This window comes from Acanthochromis polyacanthus, chromosome 1 (assembly GCF_021347895.1).
Source record: "Acanthochromis polyacanthus isolate Apoly-LR-REF ecotype Palm Island chromosome 1, KAUST_Apoly_ChrSc, whole genome shotgun sequence".
NCBI classification, from domain to species: Eukaryota; Metazoa; Chordata; class Actinopteri; family Pomacentridae; genus Acanthochromis; species Acanthochromis polyacanthus.
In genome coordinates this window covers 3,969,001-3,990,089 of record NC_067113.1, presented here as the reverse complement: position 1 = coordinate 3,990,089, position 21,089 = coordinate 3,969,001, and the positions used below count along the sequence as shown (strand labels likewise).

Here is a 21,089-nt window from a genome sequence, read left to right as displayed (position 1 = left end):
GAAGAAGAAGATGCACAACGCATTCTGGGTGTTTTTCGTTTTGGTTGTAGAAATCTTATAACAGAACCTTTCTTACGCAACAAAGTTCATTGAAACTACTGCAATTTGTAGAGTAAGTTCTTTTTGCTCACTGGATACGTTTATGTTTTGTTTTCATAATTTTTTTTGTTAATGTCGGACATTACTTGAGTTTTATTTTATTGACCCTGCTGAAGAAAACCAGCATGGACCAGCATGCTGGTCACCAGCATGAAGACCAACATTTGTTGTGTTTTGAAGCTGGTCACCAGCATGGTATGCTGGTATGCTGGTCACCAGCTTCAAAACACAACAAATGTTGGTCTTCATGCTGGTCACCAGCTTCAAAACACAACAAATGTTGGTCTTCATGCTGGTGACCACCGTGGCATGCTGGTATGCTGGTGACCAGCATGGTATGCTGGTATATACCAGCATATCAGCATACAATGCTGGTCTGTAGTGCTGTGTCACCTGTATGAGATGCTGTTGGCTTATTGCCCACACTGAATAATGGCAAGCTGGTAATGTGGTCCTATCATGGAATACTGATGTCAAGCATTCTATTCTATGGTCACCAATCTTTTATGCCGATTAGCAGAACCATACCTGTTGATATTAGTCTCTGTTGGGGTGCTGGAATGTTGACTGCGACCAGAAGTTGTAAAAATATCACGTGCTTAATGTTTCTTAATGTCAAGTTGCTGTTCAATGAAGACAATTTGAGGTTTCATGACAATGTAGTTTAATAACAATAAGGTAACAAACATTAGGAAATATATTACATAATATTATTTAATAAGATGAATGACTAAGATTACAAATAAACACACAATACATCTATGGGCCTAAACAAGGAAAATCCAAAACATGAAAATGCAATATACTGTACAACTGGAAATGTTTTGGACTTAGACACTCACCACTTAAGTGGCCTTTTTTGTTTTGTCTATTAATGTCCATGATTTTTTCGGAGATGACTTAGCAAAGACTACTCAGAATTACTATTTCAATCTACTAAATTGCATGTTAAATTTACACTGTTCAGTTCATTTAACATACTTATCTAAGTTGAACTAACTTAGCATTTCTAAGTTATATATTTACTTGGACAGCAATCTGACTTATTTTCTAAAACCATGCAAACTGAACTTCAGCAATTTAAGTGGTTCAAAAATATCCATACAGGAATGAAAAACAGGCTCCAATTTCTTAAAATAATCCGAATTACAATTAAACATAATAAATCAAGGTAATAACTGTTGAAAGTTCAAATATAAATTGCCTTTTATTTTTCTTCCATTTACATCAACTTTTTCTTCTCTTTATAACACTGTATTTAACACAAAAACCTGAGTGGGTAATGACTGGCAATCTCACCTGTGTGAATGAATGTACGAACATCTACAGCCTCTAACTTGCTGATGAACCCGTGGGCTGACTTTAATACAGTGAACAATAAGAAACAACTGAATCCACTCGTGCATTTGCATTGTAACTCAACAAGAGATTTTTAAGACTTTGCAATTTTGGTGGGAGTTTGCTCTCTCCCAGACCAAGCATCACTCTTTGAAAGAAGCCCAAAGTGTTTTTCATGGCCTTTGGGTAGTCTAAATGTAAAGCGTATGACAATCCAAACAAAAGGCAAAGTGCCTCAGGCAGGTTCTGGACATTGTCCATTACAATACCTCCCTCAACAATGATGGCAGTAGATATTGGGTGAAGGTGGAGCTGATTTGGAACGACTTGCTCATCTTCACTGACAACAGTCAGCACCCCGACAGATACTTTTGCCCACGTCTCATCAGTGTCACAATCCTGTGATGAAATCAAACAAAACATTCCATCAGCAAAATGTTGTAAATTGTCAATTAAAAATTGTTCCCATTTCAACTGTCCTGACGACACTGCTTTCTAGCCTTGTGCATTAAAGGAATACTCAGACAATTTGGGAGTTAACCCTTTCTCTGTCATTTTCATAGAGAGACATGATCAATATCATTTTTGTGTCAATACGACCAGTAGCTGGCTTTAAGCTCTTAACAACATGGCTTAGCTCAGTGCAAGCAATGGCAGTGAAAAGTCAGTGGCTCGGTAAAAGTGAACAAAATATTCACTGTCATGATTTCTGCTAAGGTAAGTTGTGATGCTAACAGCTGGAAGCCAGCCACTGGACTGTATCAATCTAGAAAACATTTAAGATTTTCACCTCCGCCATGAAGGTTATGTTTTGGGTGGGTTTGTTTGTCTGTTAGAAACATAACTCTGTGTGCAGATTTTGATGAGACTTTCAGGAAATGTCAGAAATGGGACAAAGAACAATTGATTAGATTTTGAGGGTGATCCAGATCACTGTCTGGATACAAGAAATATTCTGCGCTCTCTGAGTGCATTTCTAGTTTTTCAGGCATTTCTGCTTTATTTGATAGTGTCTGTGGAATCAGCTCTCTCCATGGGTCAGACAGGCAGACACTCTCTCTACATTTAAGTCTAGGCTTAAAACCTTCCTCAGGATGGCGAAGCCATTTTTAGCATGTTTAGCCACGGTGGCGAAGCTAATTTTGCCTAATAAATGTGAAAAAAAGGGTTAACTTACAACTTTTTCGTAATTTGCCGAGTGATAATCAAAGAAAATAACAAACCGCGCCTCCTTTACAGCGCTCGATTTAAGGCCGAGAGGTCCGGTCGCCCAAATGACATTTTTTGGGCCACCTACGCATACGTCAATTTAGACATTTTTCGGAGCCAAAATCAACTTTTAGTGGCCAAAAAAATTAATCCTTTTTTTTTTTGGAGGGGGGGAGAGAGATCCAGTTCCTCTTCCACGTCAACTTGTTAGCTGGAGCTGCCGAGCCATCACTGGTCGCTGGGCAAAGTGTGCCTTAAAACCCCCCACGGCCGTGAAAAGTAACCCACGAATGAGCAGCGCATTGTCCGGAGCTCCTAGCGGGTGACTGGGGATGTCGACAGTCGGAATAGGTGCGGTTTGTCCCGGGCAGATGAGCGGCGAGGAGCGGCAGGTGTTAGCCGAGCAGCTAGCAGGGGATAGCTAGCCAGCTGGGGAGTCTGAGCAGTCTGTGACCGGGGAGAGCAGCCAGCGGACCTGCCGAGTTGAAAAAATGAGAGCTCCGGTGGCTTGGTGCTTTCCGTTCGCGGTGCTCAGGCTCAGTTGGTGCTGTCCTCCGGATGCCGCCACCACATTCTGGGCTGGTTCTGGATCCGACGGAGTCTTGCGGACTCCTGCGAGATGTTAACGACGTTAACATCAGCGACAATAAAGTGTTCAAATTTGAAATTAAATCGGCGGAAACTTGGATTTGGAGGTCAGTAGTCCAACTCAAAATATTTGGGCCCCTAACCAGCGTGTTTTTTGTCATTTTTGGTCGCCAAAATCGGTTTTTAGTCGCAAATGGCGACCTGGCAACCGTCTAAATTGAGCGCTGCTTTACTGAAGAACGCTACCGAGTATAACCGGAACGACCCAAATGCTTCCGATCACTAATAGATGCACACTGTCACGTGTTTCGTCTCAGCCAATCAGAAAAAAGGATTCGGACTAACCCCGGGAAGGCGTACAACAAGGAGGACAAGGAGAGGGATCTGTCAGTGGCTGGAAAATGTTCAAAGTCATAAACAATTGCAATATCACATAGTGACTGTTTAATCAAAGGCTTTTCTAGTCTGCATTATTTTGTAATACAAATGAGTAATTTCTAGTCTGAGGGATAATTTAATGACTGAGAGTACTTTCCAGTGATACTTTGTAGTTTTAGAAGAAAGCCATTCTATGGCAAAAATAATATTTTTGTTTAGATGAATCTCATTAGCTTTTATCATGAATCTCAATAGGAAAGTAAGATTCAGTACTTTCTAGTCTTAAAAAGTGTTGAATGAGTATGTATTTTATGTTACAGATTGATATATTGATTTTTTACAGGAATTGTTGTGCATATTTCTTATTACTTAGAAATAAAAATAGTCCAGATGCAAATTGTGTGTGAGTAACTTTTTTAATTAAAATGTTGAAATAAACTGAAGCAATATTGAACATAATTTTTGGCCTCAAAATGCACCAGAATGCAGGAAAAGGACTCCATTTTGTCAAAATTTTTCCCTGGGGACGCCCCCCGGACCCCCCCCCCCCCCCCCCCGTGGGAGGGGACACCCCTCCCACACCTAACCTGCTTCGCACGCAGCAGTACAGATGCTGAAAAAGTGTGGCTAAATGTGGCTAAACAAAATTCTAGCACTTTAGCCACAGCGGTTAGAGACAAATTTTCCCTAGTGCAAGCACAGAGATGGGAAGAGTATTAGAGCCACTGAACAAAAATATAACAAAACAGGGGTTTAAAAAATATCTGCTCTGGGAGAAAGTCAAAATTCTGAGGAAAAAAATTCAGAATTTCTCAGAACTGACTTTTTTCTCTGAAGTCTGAAACTTTCGGCTAGCTAGCGGATGCTAACACCCACTAGCGGTATTAGCGGTTAGACTAACGTTAGCTCGCTAACGCTAAAGGTCGTAGCATTAATTAAAACAAGTTGACAGGCAAAATTATGGATAATGTGCCTTACCTTTCTGCAAAAGAATGACGTTTGTCACAAACAAAATTCAACTCGGCAGCTTGCCCTCGCTGCTCCGGCCTGTGTGCTGTACTGGTATGGAGTTATATTTGTGCCACAATCCTGAGCGCAGTGTGAAATTTTGAGCACAGAAAACAATTTTGAGCAATGAAAAACTTAATCTGAGCAAACAAAAATCTATTCTGCACTCAAAAAATATATTTTTATATTTGCAACTATCCACATACACACACAGTCTTAATGCTTTTCACTCGGTTTTTCACTCTGCTCTCCTGTGGATCTCTGCTCTACGTCCTTGCTACGTCTCTCTCGCTCTCGCTCAACATCTGCTCTCTGCACACGCTCAAATCTGCCTTCACGCTCGGTCAACTCTGCACGGCGTTACAAATGTGCCACAATTCCAGCCAATCACAGACTTCTGATTCTATCCAATCGGGTCCCTGTTTCGGCCGCCTCTTGGAAGCGCTGTTAAAAACGATTGCTAAATCAACTGGAGTTCTGCTATATACGCTGGACTACGACAGATTTTCGGTGAGTATTGTTTTATTATTGAATTACATTAAATAAAGCACTATTTTGTTTAGTGTGTTAAATACAGGTGTAATGTTTTGGTACGGTTTTGCAGAAAGTCAGTCCTGCTTCCGCAACAAAACGAGGGATTTAGCAGATGTGCTAGCTAAACAGCATGACAGATCCAAATAATGACAACCCAAATACTCCGCCACCATGTCAGGTTAGTTAAGATTTTTGGGTTTTTTAATTTTTTATTAGCTGTGCTTTTGATTAAACTTTCTATTAACCAACCTTTCAGATTAAAGCTGATTTACTAGCAGGAGTCAAAGCTGTAGAGCTTAAGCTAACCTAATAGCTAATGAAAACTTTGTTGGACATTAGTGTTTGATTTCAAAGTGTTAAATACTTTGTGTTTTGACATAACATATTAACTTTACATTTGGTATTGATTTAGGGTCAAAGTGCAGTTGAGTTAGCAGCCAGAAATCTAATAACTTTGTTGGTTAACACCATGGCCACAACTAGTTCACCAAGCCCTACAGAGACCAGACAGCCAGAGCCTAGAAATGTAACTGTACAGCAAGAGATGGCAAGGTTTGCATGTTTAGTCAATCATATGTTTTTATTCATAATATTGTGAATTTGATGTTCTCATTTGGTTTGTGGATGTGTTTAACAGAGACATTTAAATTCATATATAATCAGAACTGAGAGAGTCTAAAAAAATCAAATTATCTAATATTTGACTATTTATATTATTTATAAATGCATACATATATGTCCTGTACAGAGCTTTTCCAGGATACTTCAGATCAAACTTTAGTCGAGGTAAAAAGAGGTGTTTAACTTCCATCAAGCAGCCTCCTAGAACAACCAGCAAGACCATCACTCTCAATTTTTATCTGCTTCCAAAAAACACACTCTACACACCTTTGCCAGTTGAGGAGCTTGAACTCCTTCAAGCTGGCATGGGAAGACAGACGGTGTCGCTGCCTGACAACAGTGACCATGCAGAGGTAGTCAGTTCAGAGTTTTGACTTTCCGTGTTTAAGGCGGTTATTGGGCAACACTTTTAACCCAAATTACATGTTAACGTCTATATTGTAGTGTTTTATTTCTCTCTCTCTTTTCTTTGTTGTCAAATTTCAAAGGTCCTGGCTGAAACATTCCCAAAAATGGAAGATCTTTATGGGGGATGGCTCTTGCATAAAGCAACAGGTTTGTAAGGCCAGGATTGTGTATTTTTGTATCACATCCCACTCCTGTATTTGTAATTTGTTTTAGTTGTACATAAGGGCTATTGCTGCACAGGCATTTAGTTGTAAGCATTAGAGATGGCTCGTTGACGATAAATAGGTGTATTTTTAATTAGAATATGTTTGTATTTCTTACAATAAATGTGGCAGTGGCCAACAGAAGCTCACTGTAATTCCACCAGAAGCAGAGAGTTATTCTGTAAAAACTCTGAGAGCTCAGTCGGGGGGGGGGGGGGGGGGGGGGGGGGGGGGGGTAAAGCCACTATTTACATAGTGCCACTACAGGAGACATTAGACACCTCTCCTCTGCCTCCTGACTCGCAGCACTTTTCAAAGATGCCAAAGAAGACATGTTACCAGTGTAATGAAGTGATGCCTCTGCAGATGCTTGCAATACACATTAAGACATGCAAAGGAAAATCACTTTCTGATGAGAGTGATGAAGAGGTGAGAAAAATAGTTTGTGTTTCATTGTGATGGAAATGACAAAACATACAGTGTTTATTAAAGTGGCTGTTTTGTAAATCTGCAGTACTCTGAGCTATGCATACTTTCGCTGTCTACATTTTTCGCTTAACAGTGAACACTTTCAGGTTGAATATGTGGCTGATGTCTCTGATGTTGCTGGCTGATGAAGTTATAAACTGTGGATACACAAGCCAGATCAAGCTGGATAATAAACAAAACACCATTCGGTAAGAAAAAACAACTGTCATTTAAATATTTTTGATTTTTAAACCAGTTTTTGATTTTTGTGTTCTTTCTTTCATAGTACTATTGTCTTGCACTCTACCACAAGACTGATTCCAATGCTTCAGCAAGTGAGAAAGGGCATGGAACTGTATGGTCTGCTCAGTCAGATGGCTGCAAACCCTGAAGCTTTACACACTCTTTGTTCTTGGGAAGATCATCAAAGTAAGCATTATTCATAACAGTTTAACTCACCGTGTTCTTGCAGACAATCGCCCTGTTCTGCATTTTGTTCTTTGTTATATATGTATATGAATTTTAACACGAATTGTATATTCACTTATTCTTTTTATCCAGATGCTGATTTCATAATGATGAACTGCCGACCACAGCTCAGTGAAAAGGGGACATCTCAGGAGACAACTGAAAGATTATAAACTTCATGCAAGATTTTTGCCAGGAGCTTGAAATATCTGGTACTATGCTATACAGTACTGCAGGCAAGTAACTAATAATCAGTACAGTTGAGATATCCAGTAGGTCTGTTATGCTGTTATGCCACTTGTCTAATTTTTTTAAATTTACTTATTTCGAACATGAAATTAACAGACAGCCGATGCAGCTTATACAAAATAAAACCGCAGCTAAAACAAGGCATCACATAAATTCACAAATCATACATGTTCGAAAGGGAGTGGGAAGAAGACAGAACTTATTTAATCCCACCCCGAACAAGGTTACTTTATTAACAATTTATTTCTATATAACCAAAATTGAATGGCAATAACATATAGCTATCTAACACACCAGAAGCAAGCGTCACAGCAAATCAGAACAAAGTAGTTCTGAGTGCTCACACTTATCATGATAGGGTTGTCTCTTCCAGGATGATAACCAGGCTATAAGATGATTACACGATTACTACATGATTATTTAAATTGAAATTCCTTAAGTTCAAATTGTTTGTAACATGTTTTATTTCTTATATTTTAAACATCACAGTGCTGCAGTTGAGGAGCCCCACTCTCTTGGAGTTCAGCATGTGCTCCAGTGGTTGACCGGGAAAGCCCACATTCCCATCCTCCCTGATGAAAAGAGACATTTCAAAATAATATTCATGTTTGACCACGACTGCAGGGAGCCACTTGGAGATCACTCCATTTGTTACCAAACTGTGAGTGCATGCACTCGTACAGTAACTTTTCCAGTGCAGCATCTCAACACTTACACTGAATTCAGAAGACTTATGAGTGAAGCAGTTAGATATGGTGGTGGCTTCCACAGAGTTTAACAGAAATAGCCCTCTGGTAATCTGAAACAAAAAATGAGAAGCTATTTCTAAACATTAACTGATAGAATATGTTCATAGCTAATGAAAAAAGCAAAAACAATTGTTCCTGTTAGCTCAGTGTTTGACTTTCTCTTCAGTCATACAGATTCCCTTTTATACAGGGTTCTCTTGCTTTTATTAGTTAGAAAAGCTTCAATCATTTTTGTCACTGTGCTGGAATATTTGTTGACTTTGAAGTTCCTGTCCAAATGTCTATTGGTTGGACACCTGTTGCAAGAACCTGATATAAGTCACGACCATGTGACTCTGAATGTTCCAGAGGGTTGATAGTTCTCTGAAGTTCTTCCAGGGCTTCATCATCCAGTGGGCACTCAAATTCAGGAACCACAACTGTGCCATGAGAGTCTTCCTGCAGCACAGCACTCTCCCAGTCAATGCCTGGGTCCTGAAGGTCCTTCGAATTCAAAACATATCAGTCAGGAATGGATACTTGTTGAAATACAGTTTTGGTATTTGTGTGAGTTTTTTTAATAATAAACACAACATTACAAAAAGTGATGCTTTATTTTTATTCATCAGCATAGAAATTACTTCATTAGAAGTAGTAGAAACGAAAAAAAAAATCAGGATCATCCCACAAATCATGACATATTTCCTGATTCAGGCCTTATAAACAGTACAGTACTCTTCATTTTATGAAAATATGTGGGCTTTGTAAACTAGTCTGTAATAGTCTAATCTATCAGAATGCGCAGCAGATACGTACTGCTCAGTCTTACAACTCAACTTCTTAAAATACATGTCCTACTTGTTTTTACATCATATTGCACCTTGAGTCTCTCCCCCTCATCCAGATCTTGTAGACGTCCCATGCACCACAGCTGTTCAGGGGTGAGACCTCCCTCTGTCCACAGAGAATGATTATTCCATCCTTCAATAAAGGTATCAAGATCTGCCCGGAGTCGGGGACAAAGACGTAGTGCACACCAAAGAGAAGAGTGGCATCAGATATGTCAAGTAGACCATCCTCTTCCAGAGAGTGAAGAATGTCATGGTACTTTTTCCAGAGATGAAGCTCAATCTTCCTGTTCCTCGTGTGGCAAACATGAAATGTGCAATATCCAGGTTTTCTACTCCCTGATCTGCCCTAACCCTGTAACCAAAATAAATAAAGTTGTATCAGTAATAGTTAATGCAACTTATACAGATTTAATCAAACTTCATATAACTAGAGAATTTTAATCGGGTCAGAACACCTTGACGGTAAGCCATGAAGCTGGACCGATGTGATGAAGAATGAGAATGCAGTTTGTGCTCTGTTATTTGTTGCAGCATTCAAGTACAAGACCTGCAGTAAAACCACACGGATAATGTACAGATCTGTGTTTAGCTAACAGCATATTATAACATTGTTCTTTGTAGCATTTGGTATCTCATTTGTTGTGTTATTTTATTTTTAAAAAAAACATCAATGTGGTATATCCTACAAACAAAAACACTCCATACAATGAGTTTATTAGACACATACAGCTGAAACCAATGCAGCAAAATTTTTCATTGAACCAATTGCACGTTTAAATAATATTCAAAAAATGTAATAAAGCAAAAAAAAAAAGGATCTCAAATACACAACTTTATATTCATTTTACCTTCTGCAAAGTGAATGGGGCTGTAGTTCTACCAACAGTTACTATCTGAGATATACTACATCTTTAAATAACTTTTTTATTAATGTTTTTGTGCTAGAAATGGTAGAAATGGTGAAAGTGTGACAAGCTCTGCTTCACTCGTCTCAATGATCATATACAGGGCACTTACAAAAAGACAATGTTGCTCTTCAGATTACTTGTATGTAAAAATGTATCCAGATGAGATATTAAGTGTTTGATTACGTTAAAATTATCATTAATTTCATACTGAAAGCAACTGGCTAAAACAAATACTCAAAACCAAGTTGAAAGGCTGGCATACTGATCTCTGTGTACTTGGCTGTATTTATTATTCCAAAGCCATCACCAATGATCTGTACCCTTTGGTTGAAGATTATGATAAAAGTACCTACAGTTTTAAACGGCTGTTCATAAAGCTAAGTCAGCCATGTCCAAGTTTCTGATATATACATAAGGATCAAATTACTCTGATTTATAGCTGCAAAACTTCACACATACAGTCATATAAATTTAAGAGTAAAAAAGGACCTTCCTTGAGTAGCCATCCACTCCACCAAAGACTGCAATGTTGTACCTGTTCAAGATGGGGAGTACTATTTCAATAAGGCTGCTCATGTGTGAGTCGTGTCAGCTAATTGCAGGCTGTTCTAAATTGCAACAACCTTTTTTGAATGCAAATACTCTATTAAAAGATGTTTGGGGGACATGTTTAAATTAGGGGCTCCATAATGTATTCCCAAGTAACAAACAAGATAAACTTCACTGAAGTATTTTTAATGACATTCCTCTTTAAATGAAATAGTTAGTCTGAGCAAGCTTATTTACCTTATGAGTTTATGATTTGTGTCAATGTGGACAAGGGACAGAGGGCCTTGCACAGAGTAACTTCGTCAAACAACACATCCTATTTTAGTGAGCTGTGAGAAGATCACAGTTGAATATTACACGTAAAAACAAAAGCATTATTCTTAGATAGTGTATCTGTTCCATCAGTTTGTATGTTTGTCAAGTTTGTGAATTAATTGTTGAGGTGAGAGCTACTGATTGAGCTAGCAGCCAACAAATCTAGTGTCCCTTAGCAAGCGAATAGAAATATACAAATCAATGAAACAGACACACAGACTTTCATGCAAGCTTACATGACAAAATATGTTTGCAAAACCAACTACTTACATGTCGATGTGGTGCACCGTTGTGTTGTCGTTCAGGATCCGACATGGTACAGCTTTGCTAATCTTGGCTAATTAAACGAGGGTCCAGTGGCTCTGAAATGTGGATTTAAACATTACACTTGTACTTCAACACACTAAACAAAATAGTGCTTTATTTAATGTAATTCAATAATAAAACAATACTCACCGAAAATCTGTCGTAGTCCAGCGTATATAGCAGAACTCCAGTTGATTTAGCAATCGTTTTTAACAGCGCTTCCGAGAGGCGGCGAAACAGGGACCCGATTGGATAGAATCAGAAGTCTGTGATTGGCTGGAATTGTGGCACATTTGTAACGCCATGCAGAGTTGAGCCAGCGTGAAGGCAGATTTGAGCGTGTGCAGAGAGCAGATGTTGAGCGAGAGCGAGAGAGACGTAGCAAGGACGTAGAGCAGAGATCCACAGGAGAGCAGAGTGAAAAACCGAGTGAAAAGCATTAAGACTGTGTGTGTATGTGGATAGTTGCAAATATAAAAATATATTTTTTGAGTGCAGAATAGATTTTTGTTTGCTCAGATTAAGTTTTTCATTGCTCAAAATTGTTTTCTGTGCTCAAAATTTCACACTGTGCGCTCAGGATTGTGGCACAAATATAACTCCATATACTGGTGCCTCGGTAGCTGAGCGGGAGAGTGAATGTCTTCTTCTTTGTGGAGTTAACGGCGGTTGGTCACCTTTACATTGGGCATTACCGCCACCTACTGACCCGGGTGTGGATCAGTCGTGAGAGAGACTGTGATTGCTACTTATTGTTGCCATTGTTGCGAGTGAGATTAACTATAAATAAAGTAATCTTCATTCTAAACACTAAGTCTTTTGCATTTTTCACCATTCAAGTGACTGTTACTTCATAAATATCAGTAATAAATGCATTTTTTTGATAACATAGTAAAGTTAACTCATGTTTGCATGTCAGGGCAGCTATTGGATTGTAGTGTATTAATAAATTAAATGAAACTGATTTTCCTCATTTGTATGTATTTCCATAAAGGCAATGCAATCCCTTATTAATGCCTTCATTAGTAATTCTCCCAAGATGTTAAATTTTATTTAAATTCTCTGTAATTCTATTTAATTTTGACATAGTTGACAGAATCTCAAACAAAATAATTTATTGTTTCACCAACAAATGAGACAGTGTGTTTAAAGGTATTGTCTGCTTAGCTACATACAAACTGATGAATTAGCATAGTTGAAATTTTATCAGCTACGACCATGATGGTTGACAGCTGATTCAGCAGAAGAAGAAAAAACACTGAGCATGAGCAAACTAGCATTAACCAGCATAGACTAGCACAGCATAATTTGGTGTTGGTTTAGCTGGTGGATCAGCACTGCAATGCTGGTCTACCAGCAAAACCAACATAGACAAGCATAACCAGCACAGACCAGCATGATTTGGTGTTGGTATAGAGGTACGGGGAAATACACACACACCACCACACACCAGCTAAAACCAACACCAAACCAGCATAGACCAGCATAAACCAGCATAGACCAGCATAGACCAGCATAAACCAGCATAGAGGTCTATGCTGTTTTTTTCAGCAGGGGAGTCTACCACGTTGAACGAGACGATGTCCGTTCTATTCAGTAGTCTTCTGTGATTTTTGGTCTATAATTTAAGAGAGAGCGCGAGAGAGAGTGTGTTGACTTTTGAATCCTTCTGACTGACAGCTAGGCGCCATTTCTGCGCACCCAGTAATGAGCATCTGTGGAGTCGACACAGGTCCTGAACTCGGGAGATATAACTCTGTTCTTAAGGTAAGCACCTCTACAGAATTTTCTAGTTAACGTCAGCTCTATCTTGAATGTTCATTCGGGTTTATGTAATGTTAAAGTTACGTCAATTTGCTCGGTTGTTTCGTTTTTCCCTTGCGAAAATCAGAGTTGAACAACAGCTAAGCTAGGTTAGCTAGCCGTTAGCTAAGGAAATGTATAGCTGCACTTTCTGTGGCAAGTCGGTTAAGACACTGAGAGGCTACGTGCTTCATTGCAAACTCCATCGTAACGAGCCACGTTGTTTATTTAAGTGCATCAAAGCTGGTTGCAAGCATACATTTAACAGATATGGAGCATTTAAGGCTCATTTTTACCGCAGGCATAATGTACCTGCTACAGCCAGGATGGCTGTCAACACTAATGTTAACGTTACTGCATTGAAATGCATGGTGGTGTTGTGTACACGACAATGTTCAGATGAGAGAGCTCTAATAGCTCACCTGAAGGATCGTATTATGGAAGAGCATGCTGTGAGTTGTCCAGTGACAGGATGCAGAAATGTTTTTAAGGTCAAATCTACATTTACTGCCCACATGTCACGGAAACAGGGATTTTGCAGACAGCAGTATCAGTGACTTTTACAGAAATACTGCTCCTCAGTCATCATCTGCTCCAACTGATTCAGTTGACTCTGGCCCTCAAGTGTCTGAGGTGGGCACAGAGACAAGCACAAGGTTGTGATTGACCAAATTCCCACCTTCATCTCTGCCATTTGTTTGATGCTTGGAAGCTACTACTGTCTTAATATCCATTATCCTGTGGAATTGGGCTCCACACTTGAGTTCCTTCAGAGGTACGGGGAAATACACACACACCACCACACACCTCTTTTTCTCCACTAGAACAAACTACTGTATTTAGATTTAGTAGTTGATTATAAATTCTTGTGTTCATCAAGGTGTTTCCTCAACATCAATCCAGAGAAGGGCACAAAAGTTGAAAAAAAGAAAAACAAGAAGCAACTTCCAGTGAACCCAAGAGTCCTCACCCTCATCGCAGACCTCTCCGATCATGAGTGGAGAGAGACATGTTAAAGATGGACTTGATCATCTGATCTGGTAATGGGGACATTTGCCTTTCCTTATTTCCATCCTATGGATGTACATAATTTCACAATGTTGGATGTTCATATTATGTATGTTTTAAATGACTGGCTGTCATTTGTATCTGTCATTGTATGGAATGCTAGGTTTCCATTTTTTTTCTGTTTTGAGCCCAAGCTGATGTCAGCAGATTTTTATACATGTTCATCGACTCCGTATGCAGCACCACCCCCACCTACCTCAGTCTGCCTTGGCATTGCCACTGCTCAGGAGTTTGCTCCAAGTATTTTCATGTCATTTAGTTTTTTCTCTGATAAGGTGCTTTGTGGTAATAGAGGCAAGTTATAGTTTTTGCCCTTCCTTTTTTCTTTTTTTTCTTTTTTGGAGGTGATGTTTGTTGTTCATGGTCAACTGTTTGCCATTGTTATTCAGAACAGAATACTTTGATACTGTCAGTCAGCTTTGATGTTGTAAGCTTATAATGTTATAAGCGTTTTTGTTTTACATTGAACTGGTTAAAAAATGTGAACTGGCTTTTTGTAGCAATTTGCTGCAATTATGAATGGCTAAGTTAATAAAACTGCCTGTGAAGAACATCTAAGCTTTTGTTTCAGTGCTATTGTAACACTTCAGGAGGTTGAAGGCTCTTGGCATCACTAAGATCCAGAATCTCTTTCAAGGTAAGTAAACTAAACAGATATCTAACAAATATTTTAATGTGTTTAGATTAAATGTCCTAATTATCTGTACACACTGCTTTTATAGAAATTATCTTTATAACAATTGTAAATCTTTTGCTCCTGCTACCTTTCAAGCATCACATTCAAATTCCTGAGTGGTCACCGACTTGGAGGGAACAACTTGCTGGCCTTTGTGATGGTGAGATTCTAATCCATGTTAATGCCAAAAGCAAGCTTTTATTTTTGTATTTTTTTACTTTTAAGGGTGTTTTTCTTTTAATATTTTTTTCAGAGACAGCAGAGAGAGAGGGACAGGAAAGACGGGGAAGAGAGAGGAGATGACATGCAGAAAAGGACCCGAAGTCTGGCTTGAACCCAGGTCACCTTTGCAAGGACCCAGTCCAGGTATGTGCCATGTGCTCCACCAATCGAACTTTATTAAACATTCAGGGCATGTACATGGTCTGAATAAAATGATCAAGTCAAAAAGATACTTAAGTGGGTTGGATATACAAGAGCTATAAAAATCACAAGAACATATGAGCATTTGGTGACATAATGCTCAGTATCGAAATAAGTACATCAGCGAGCCGGTATGGATGAACAGTTCTTTGAGGATGTTCACTCAGGCCTACAGCTAAACTATTAATGTATCAACGATAGTCCAAGGACTGCACAGACGACAATACCTTTCAACTGTGATGGTAGACAGCACTTAAACAGGTCAGCCGGGCCTGGAAGAAGTACTTTGCTACATATTATTATTATATTATTGTTGCTGTTATTAATATTGTTGTCATTATTATTGCTGTCATTAGCAGTGGTTGTAGTGGTAATGTTTTTTTCACTGTTGTTTTTTTTTCTCTGGCTGCAGAGAGGTTCTTGCCTGTCCTCAGTGGACACTGATGACAACTCTTCAGGCAGAAGTTACAACGCTCAAAGTTCCAGTTGCCCAAACATCGTACCATGTCTGAGACTCTCCTAACTGTCTTCAGTCAAGTTTGGACCCTGTGACTTGGACACCAGTCTTCTAAAGCCTAATTAGAGGTAAGAAGTGGTGCAGCTCAAAGGGTTGGGCAGAATCCAGTTTTTTAATACAGTTTAACCCTCCCCAAATTTTCTCGGGCTATATGGTTTTACCAGCCGTGTAGTTACTGCTGTACACTTCTCTGCCACAAGGTGTCAGTGCTCTATGATTCAACTTAGAATTTAGATGTAATGGCTGCTGCTCCAACTGTCTTGCTATGTTAATTTTAATGGGGATATCCATCCTCGTCATCAAATGTCTATGCTCCGAGTGCAGGCTGCCATCTTAGGAAACACAAACTTGCCCAGGTGCCAAAGAGCACGTGTGCTATGGCAGCAAATTATTATTTCACACAGACTGATTTTTTTGGTATTCACACTGTAGAGCCTTCTCTGGCGTCTGTCAGCCAAAGAGAATATAGAATTAATAACAAGTTGTCTATGGGTGTTTACCACATCAGTACAGGGTTTTCACCTCACAGTTTCATTTTTTTTTAAAATATTTCCAACAATGTATTAGTTATTAATGTTGGTTGTATAGAAGTAGTGATGGTCCTGCTTGGGTAAACATAACATCAGCAGCAGGGGCTGTTGAACTTGAGGTCCCTATCCTGGCAGCAGTTGGTGTGTGATTGATTTTGAAATATTTTTAGATCATTTTATTAGTATTATTATTAGTAAACATGTAGAAAGGGATGTGTTTCAGCACTGAGCCACTAAACACCCCGTCAACTTGCAACATAATTAGTCAGAGGCCTCAATTCATTTAATCAGACAATCAACACATTTGTTACAACACTGACCACAGTTCAATAACTCAACATCTGGCCACCAGTGTCTTACCATTGGATTTTACATAAATATATTAAAATTTATGAATAACCCTCTGGCTACATTAGAAATCCACTACTGATTACAACGTTAAGGACCAACATTTAGTAACATAAAAATGTTACTAAAAATTAATAAAAATATAAATTAATGATTTTTTATGTGTGTGTGTGTTTTTATGTTTGCTTCTACACAAGCGATTTCTTTCAGTCAGAGACTGGTATGTCTAGTAAATACTGGATTACAAATACAAGCAAGCTGTTTTTGTGTTTCTTGATTATTTTGGTTCAGGAAACCGGGTCAGCTCAGCACTGGAGTATGAAAAAGCCCCATTTCATACAAAAATCATCCAGTAACACAGAAACAACTTCCAGATAAAATGAATTATGGACTACAAGCTACACATTAGTCTTTACACATTAGTCTTTGTTAGAACGAAATAAGTCAAGCAGAAGCATGTTGTAGAAGTGACCTGCAGAACTATATTCCAGAGGGCTGGTTCTATGGTTAGCTCATTGGAGCTCAGTTAAAAAAACAGAAGGCAGAGTTTTTCTCTGTGTAGTCATAATGCTCAAACACTGCATCAATCTAACTTTTGCTTTGTTTCTGTTTTCTGGCTGCAGAAATGATCATGCCAAGTCTACAGTAAAGACCTGATGGACAACATGAGACTACAATCAGAGCTGGTGACTGGTGAATGCTGAGTGACTCTTTACCCTTGATCAACCCTGGTCAAGTGGCTCATTTTTTTATGTTTATTCATGGACTATCCCTCATATGGACACATGATGCTTTGTGAGTATACTTGACATGTTGGATCAGTTCCATCTTTTTTCAGAGAATGTGTTAATGCAAGAACAGTTTCTTCAGGCTTGTCAATGATAGTGGGAACAATGGGCTTTATTTGTTATTTTGTTTACAATCACTATAGGGTTTTAGACTGTTGCTGACTGTAAAATCTGTGCCAGGCAACTGTAATTCCTCATGTGTTATACTGTATCTTTTACGGTGAAATTCTGGCAACCACAGCTGCCAGTAATTTACTGTAAATTTGAAAAACAAACTGTAATTGCTAATATGTTTTACTGTATTTTTTACGGTGACATTCTGGCAACCACAGCTGCCAGTAATTTACCGTAAATTTGACCTAGCTACAATAAAGTACCGTAATATGTCATACAGTTTCTGTTGTGTTTATTACTGAGATAGACTGTAATTTTGACAGGAGATTATTGTAAACAGATTTATGTTTTACCTGTTATTTTTACAGCAAAATACCGTAAACAAATAACAGTTCTGTTCTGCAAAATTTACAGTTGCCAAAACAGCATACCATAAAGTCCTCTACATTGTCACCGTAATTTTTACGGTGAATTTCTGGCAACCACAGCTGCCAGTATTTCACCGTAAATTCTACAGATTTTTTCTTACAGTGCAGGATACAAACACCGTAAGTAAAATACAATATAAAAACGTGTCATATTTAAGTAAATTTAAAAGTTAAACTACAACATTTTAAATCCCATAGTTTCGTATTTTTGTAATATTGACATGAAGACGTCTTATATTTACCTAATGTACGGTCAACTGTGCATTTGAGTTAGCTTAAGTTAGCAATTTGATTTTGTTTTAACTAGTTTATTAACTTCGAGTCTTCTACTAAGTTTTATTCAGTCACAGGGACATTCAGTAGAGTTTCTACCCTCCTTAAACAACTGGCCTGACCTAATCAATTGACTTTTGAAGCTATCTTTCTTGAATATATGGTCACTCGGCCCCTCTATAAACTTATATGAGTAACGCTGGTTGCTGGCATACTTATGGAATTTATGTTAAAAGGGAATAAAATATGTCTATTTCAGGCCATATTTCTTCAGATTTTTATTCTGAGAGATTAGATACAGGCGGCATAGCTCAGTGGGTAGAGTGGCCGTCTTGTAACTGGAAGGTTGCCGGTTTGATCCTCAGCCTGTTGAGCTCATGTAGAGGTGTCCCTGAGCAAGACACCTAACCCCTAATTGCTTCTGGTGGGTCGTGGTTCGCCTTGCATGGCAGCTTCTGCTGTGTGTGTGAATGGGTGAATGTGACATATCATGTAAAGTGCTTTGGATAAAAGCGCTATATAAATACAACCATTTAAATACAACTGAGGGAGTTGTATATAATGTTATATTCCCCCTGTAAGGACTGGCTATTTTTAGCTTGCTGTCATTGTTGTTTCTAAGGGAGATATTGCATTGATGGTAGTTTAGCTGCTCTTGAATGATTTTCACACTTAAGTTTTGACTGAATGGGTGTAAATAATGAAATAATTGTAGCAGAGAAGGGAATGAAAGTAGAGACTGACATTGATTGCATCACAACTCAGTGGGATCTATGCAAAACTGGAAAATATATAACTAAGTATTTTGTGAAAGATTTACTGTTGTCAATGTGTAAAAAATGGTGAAAATCCTGGGGTGCACCTGGGATCTTTCTGCATGGAGTTTGCATGTTCTCCTTGTGCATGCGTGGGTTTTCTCCGGGCACTCCGGCTTCCTCCCACAGTCCAAAAATATGCTGAGGTTAATTGATTACTCTAAATTGTCCGTAGGTGTGAATGTGAGTGTGTTTGTCTGTATATGTAGCCCTGCGACAGACTGGCGACCTGTCCAGGGTGTCCCCTGCCTTCACCTGAGTCAGCTGGGATAGACTCCAGCACCCCCTGCGACCCTAGTGAGGATAAAGCGGTGTATAGAGAATGGATAGATGGATGAGTTGCACAGCAACAACCTGAGTGTTACTGTACAACTTGCTTTTTTATCAGAGGGGTGAGACTGGATCACAGGTCTGTCTGGTTTTGATCCTCACAGGAGTTCAATTACTGTATTCACACTCAGCCAAATGAACAACACCAAGAGGGGAAAAAAAGCCTAGAGTTCAGGTGAACCAAACTAAACATTGCAGTAGTGAAACATTCCTAGGATTAACTTTTAATAGTCAATCTCAGAATATTGGCGCTTCACAGTGGCAGACCCACATCAGAGATGTGTTGTTGCATAAATGTACAATGTTGTTTGAGGGCAGTCAGATTCTCCTAGCACTACAGTTTTCTTAGTCCTTACGAATTCCCTGGATCCATCCTTGATCTCAGAATGTTTTCAATAAAGGTTAAGGAAAGTACAAAAGAAGTGCCTAGGCAGAGCCCCTGTCTCCTTTCAGAGGCTCTTGAAGCAGTGATGATGCACTTCGGGCATCCCTCCACCACCTTGCTGAGTGCAGAATAGCAACACAGTTGCCCCTCTTTCACCCACCCTACCACCCACCACTCAGATGGAACATAGAAGACCGGCTGAAGAACAAAATCCTTCAGAAGGCCAAGTCTGCCGACCTACCTGGTGAGGGGGAAGGCGTGGATCTGACACTATTGCCTGTTCTGGTGGGCAATACCTCAAACAGCAAGGAGATGCAATTTACACACAGAGAGGCAAGGAGGCTTGTCATTGGTTCTTTTCCAACAGGACCATGAGCCAGTGATTAGTTGACATTTATAAAGAATTACAGCTGCAACAGATGACAGATCTTTTTCCTTCCTTTTTCACAATTCATAGTTAATTTATTGCTGTTTGAGTGTAAAGAACATTTGAAACAATATAGTCAGTATTGCATATTTCATTATTTTGCCTACTGTAGCTTTGTCTGGGAAAATTACCTGTGTGAGCATTGCTTAACATCTATGGCTCAACTACTGTTGCTCATATGTGTTTGTGATACCATCAGTGCCTACTCTCCACAGATCCAGGTACAATATCAGTATTTTAGTACATATGGAATAATACGGGTTTTTATTTTTCATTGAGTAAATACATCTCTAAGAAACACAGTAGGATTTTCTGCCACAACTTGACTATCTTTTTGACCTCTTCATGAAAATGCCTTAAGCAAGAAAGGCTAGGGTTTACTGTTATTTCTTTTATGAGAAATGTGCTTCAATGGATTTATGTAATTTGTAATTTACATGAAAATCATATTGTTTGATTTCAGATTCTGTGGGAAAAAATCATGCATCCCATTCTGCAACTCACGATGAAATTCAAAGACATGCTATTCGTTGGTTCAACCTGGCTGCAGACAGGGGAGCTCAAGGAGGCGCACCACTGTCACCCCCGATGATCAGTTGGCTGTTATGTCACGTTAGGAAAAAAGTGCTTTAGTATGCAGTTAGGGGTGTCCCGATACAACATTTACACCTCCAATACGATACTGTTATTGCAGCCTTAAGTATTGGCTGATACTGATATCGATCCAATACAATATCAGCAGGAATCATACATGCTTTTATTACTTACACACGTGGACAAAATTGTTGGTACCCCTCAGTTAATGAAGGAAAAACCCACAATTCTCACTGAAATCACTTGAAACTCACAAAAGTAACAATAAATAAAAATTTATTGAAAATTAAATAATCAAAATCAGCCATCACTTTTGAATTGTTGATTAACATAATTATTTAA

The 21,089-nt window shown here is 38.9% G+C and overlaps 2 long non-coding RNA genes across 4 annotated transcripts; one reads left to right on the top strand and one right to left on the bottom strand.

The window, feature by feature from the left end:
- Positions 1-746: 746 nt before the first annotated feature.
- Positions 747-3,832, bottom strand: LOC127533629 (uncharacterized). Its single transcript, XR_007941395.1, has 2 exons — positions 2,615-3,832; positions 747-1,836 (listed from the first exon to the last, which is right to left on the bottom strand). It is a non-coding gene; the product is annotated as an uncharacterized LOC127533629 (long non-coding RNA).
- Positions 3,833-5,078: 1,246 nt separating this feature from the next.
- Positions 5,079-8,567, top strand: LOC127533621 (uncharacterized). Of its 3 annotated transcripts, XR_007941382.1 has the most exons (7): positions 5,079-5,130; positions 5,225-5,332; positions 6,052-6,128; positions 6,264-6,330; positions 7,141-7,283; positions 7,416-7,534; positions 8,061-8,186. It is a non-coding gene; the product is annotated as an uncharacterized LOC127533621 (long non-coding RNA). The 3 variants fall into 3 exon arrangements; XR_007941383.1 differs by lacking the exons at positions 5,079-5,130; positions 5,225-5,332; positions 6,052-6,128; positions 6,264-6,330 and adding an exon at positions 6,967-7,063; XR_007941384.1 differs by lacking the exons at positions 5,079-5,130; positions 5,225-5,332; positions 6,052-6,128; positions 6,264-6,330 and adding an exon at positions 6,980-7,063 and having other exon boundaries at positions 7,168-7,283; positions 8,061-8,567.
- The last annotated feature ends 12,522 nt before the right edge of the window (positions 8,568-21,089 follow it).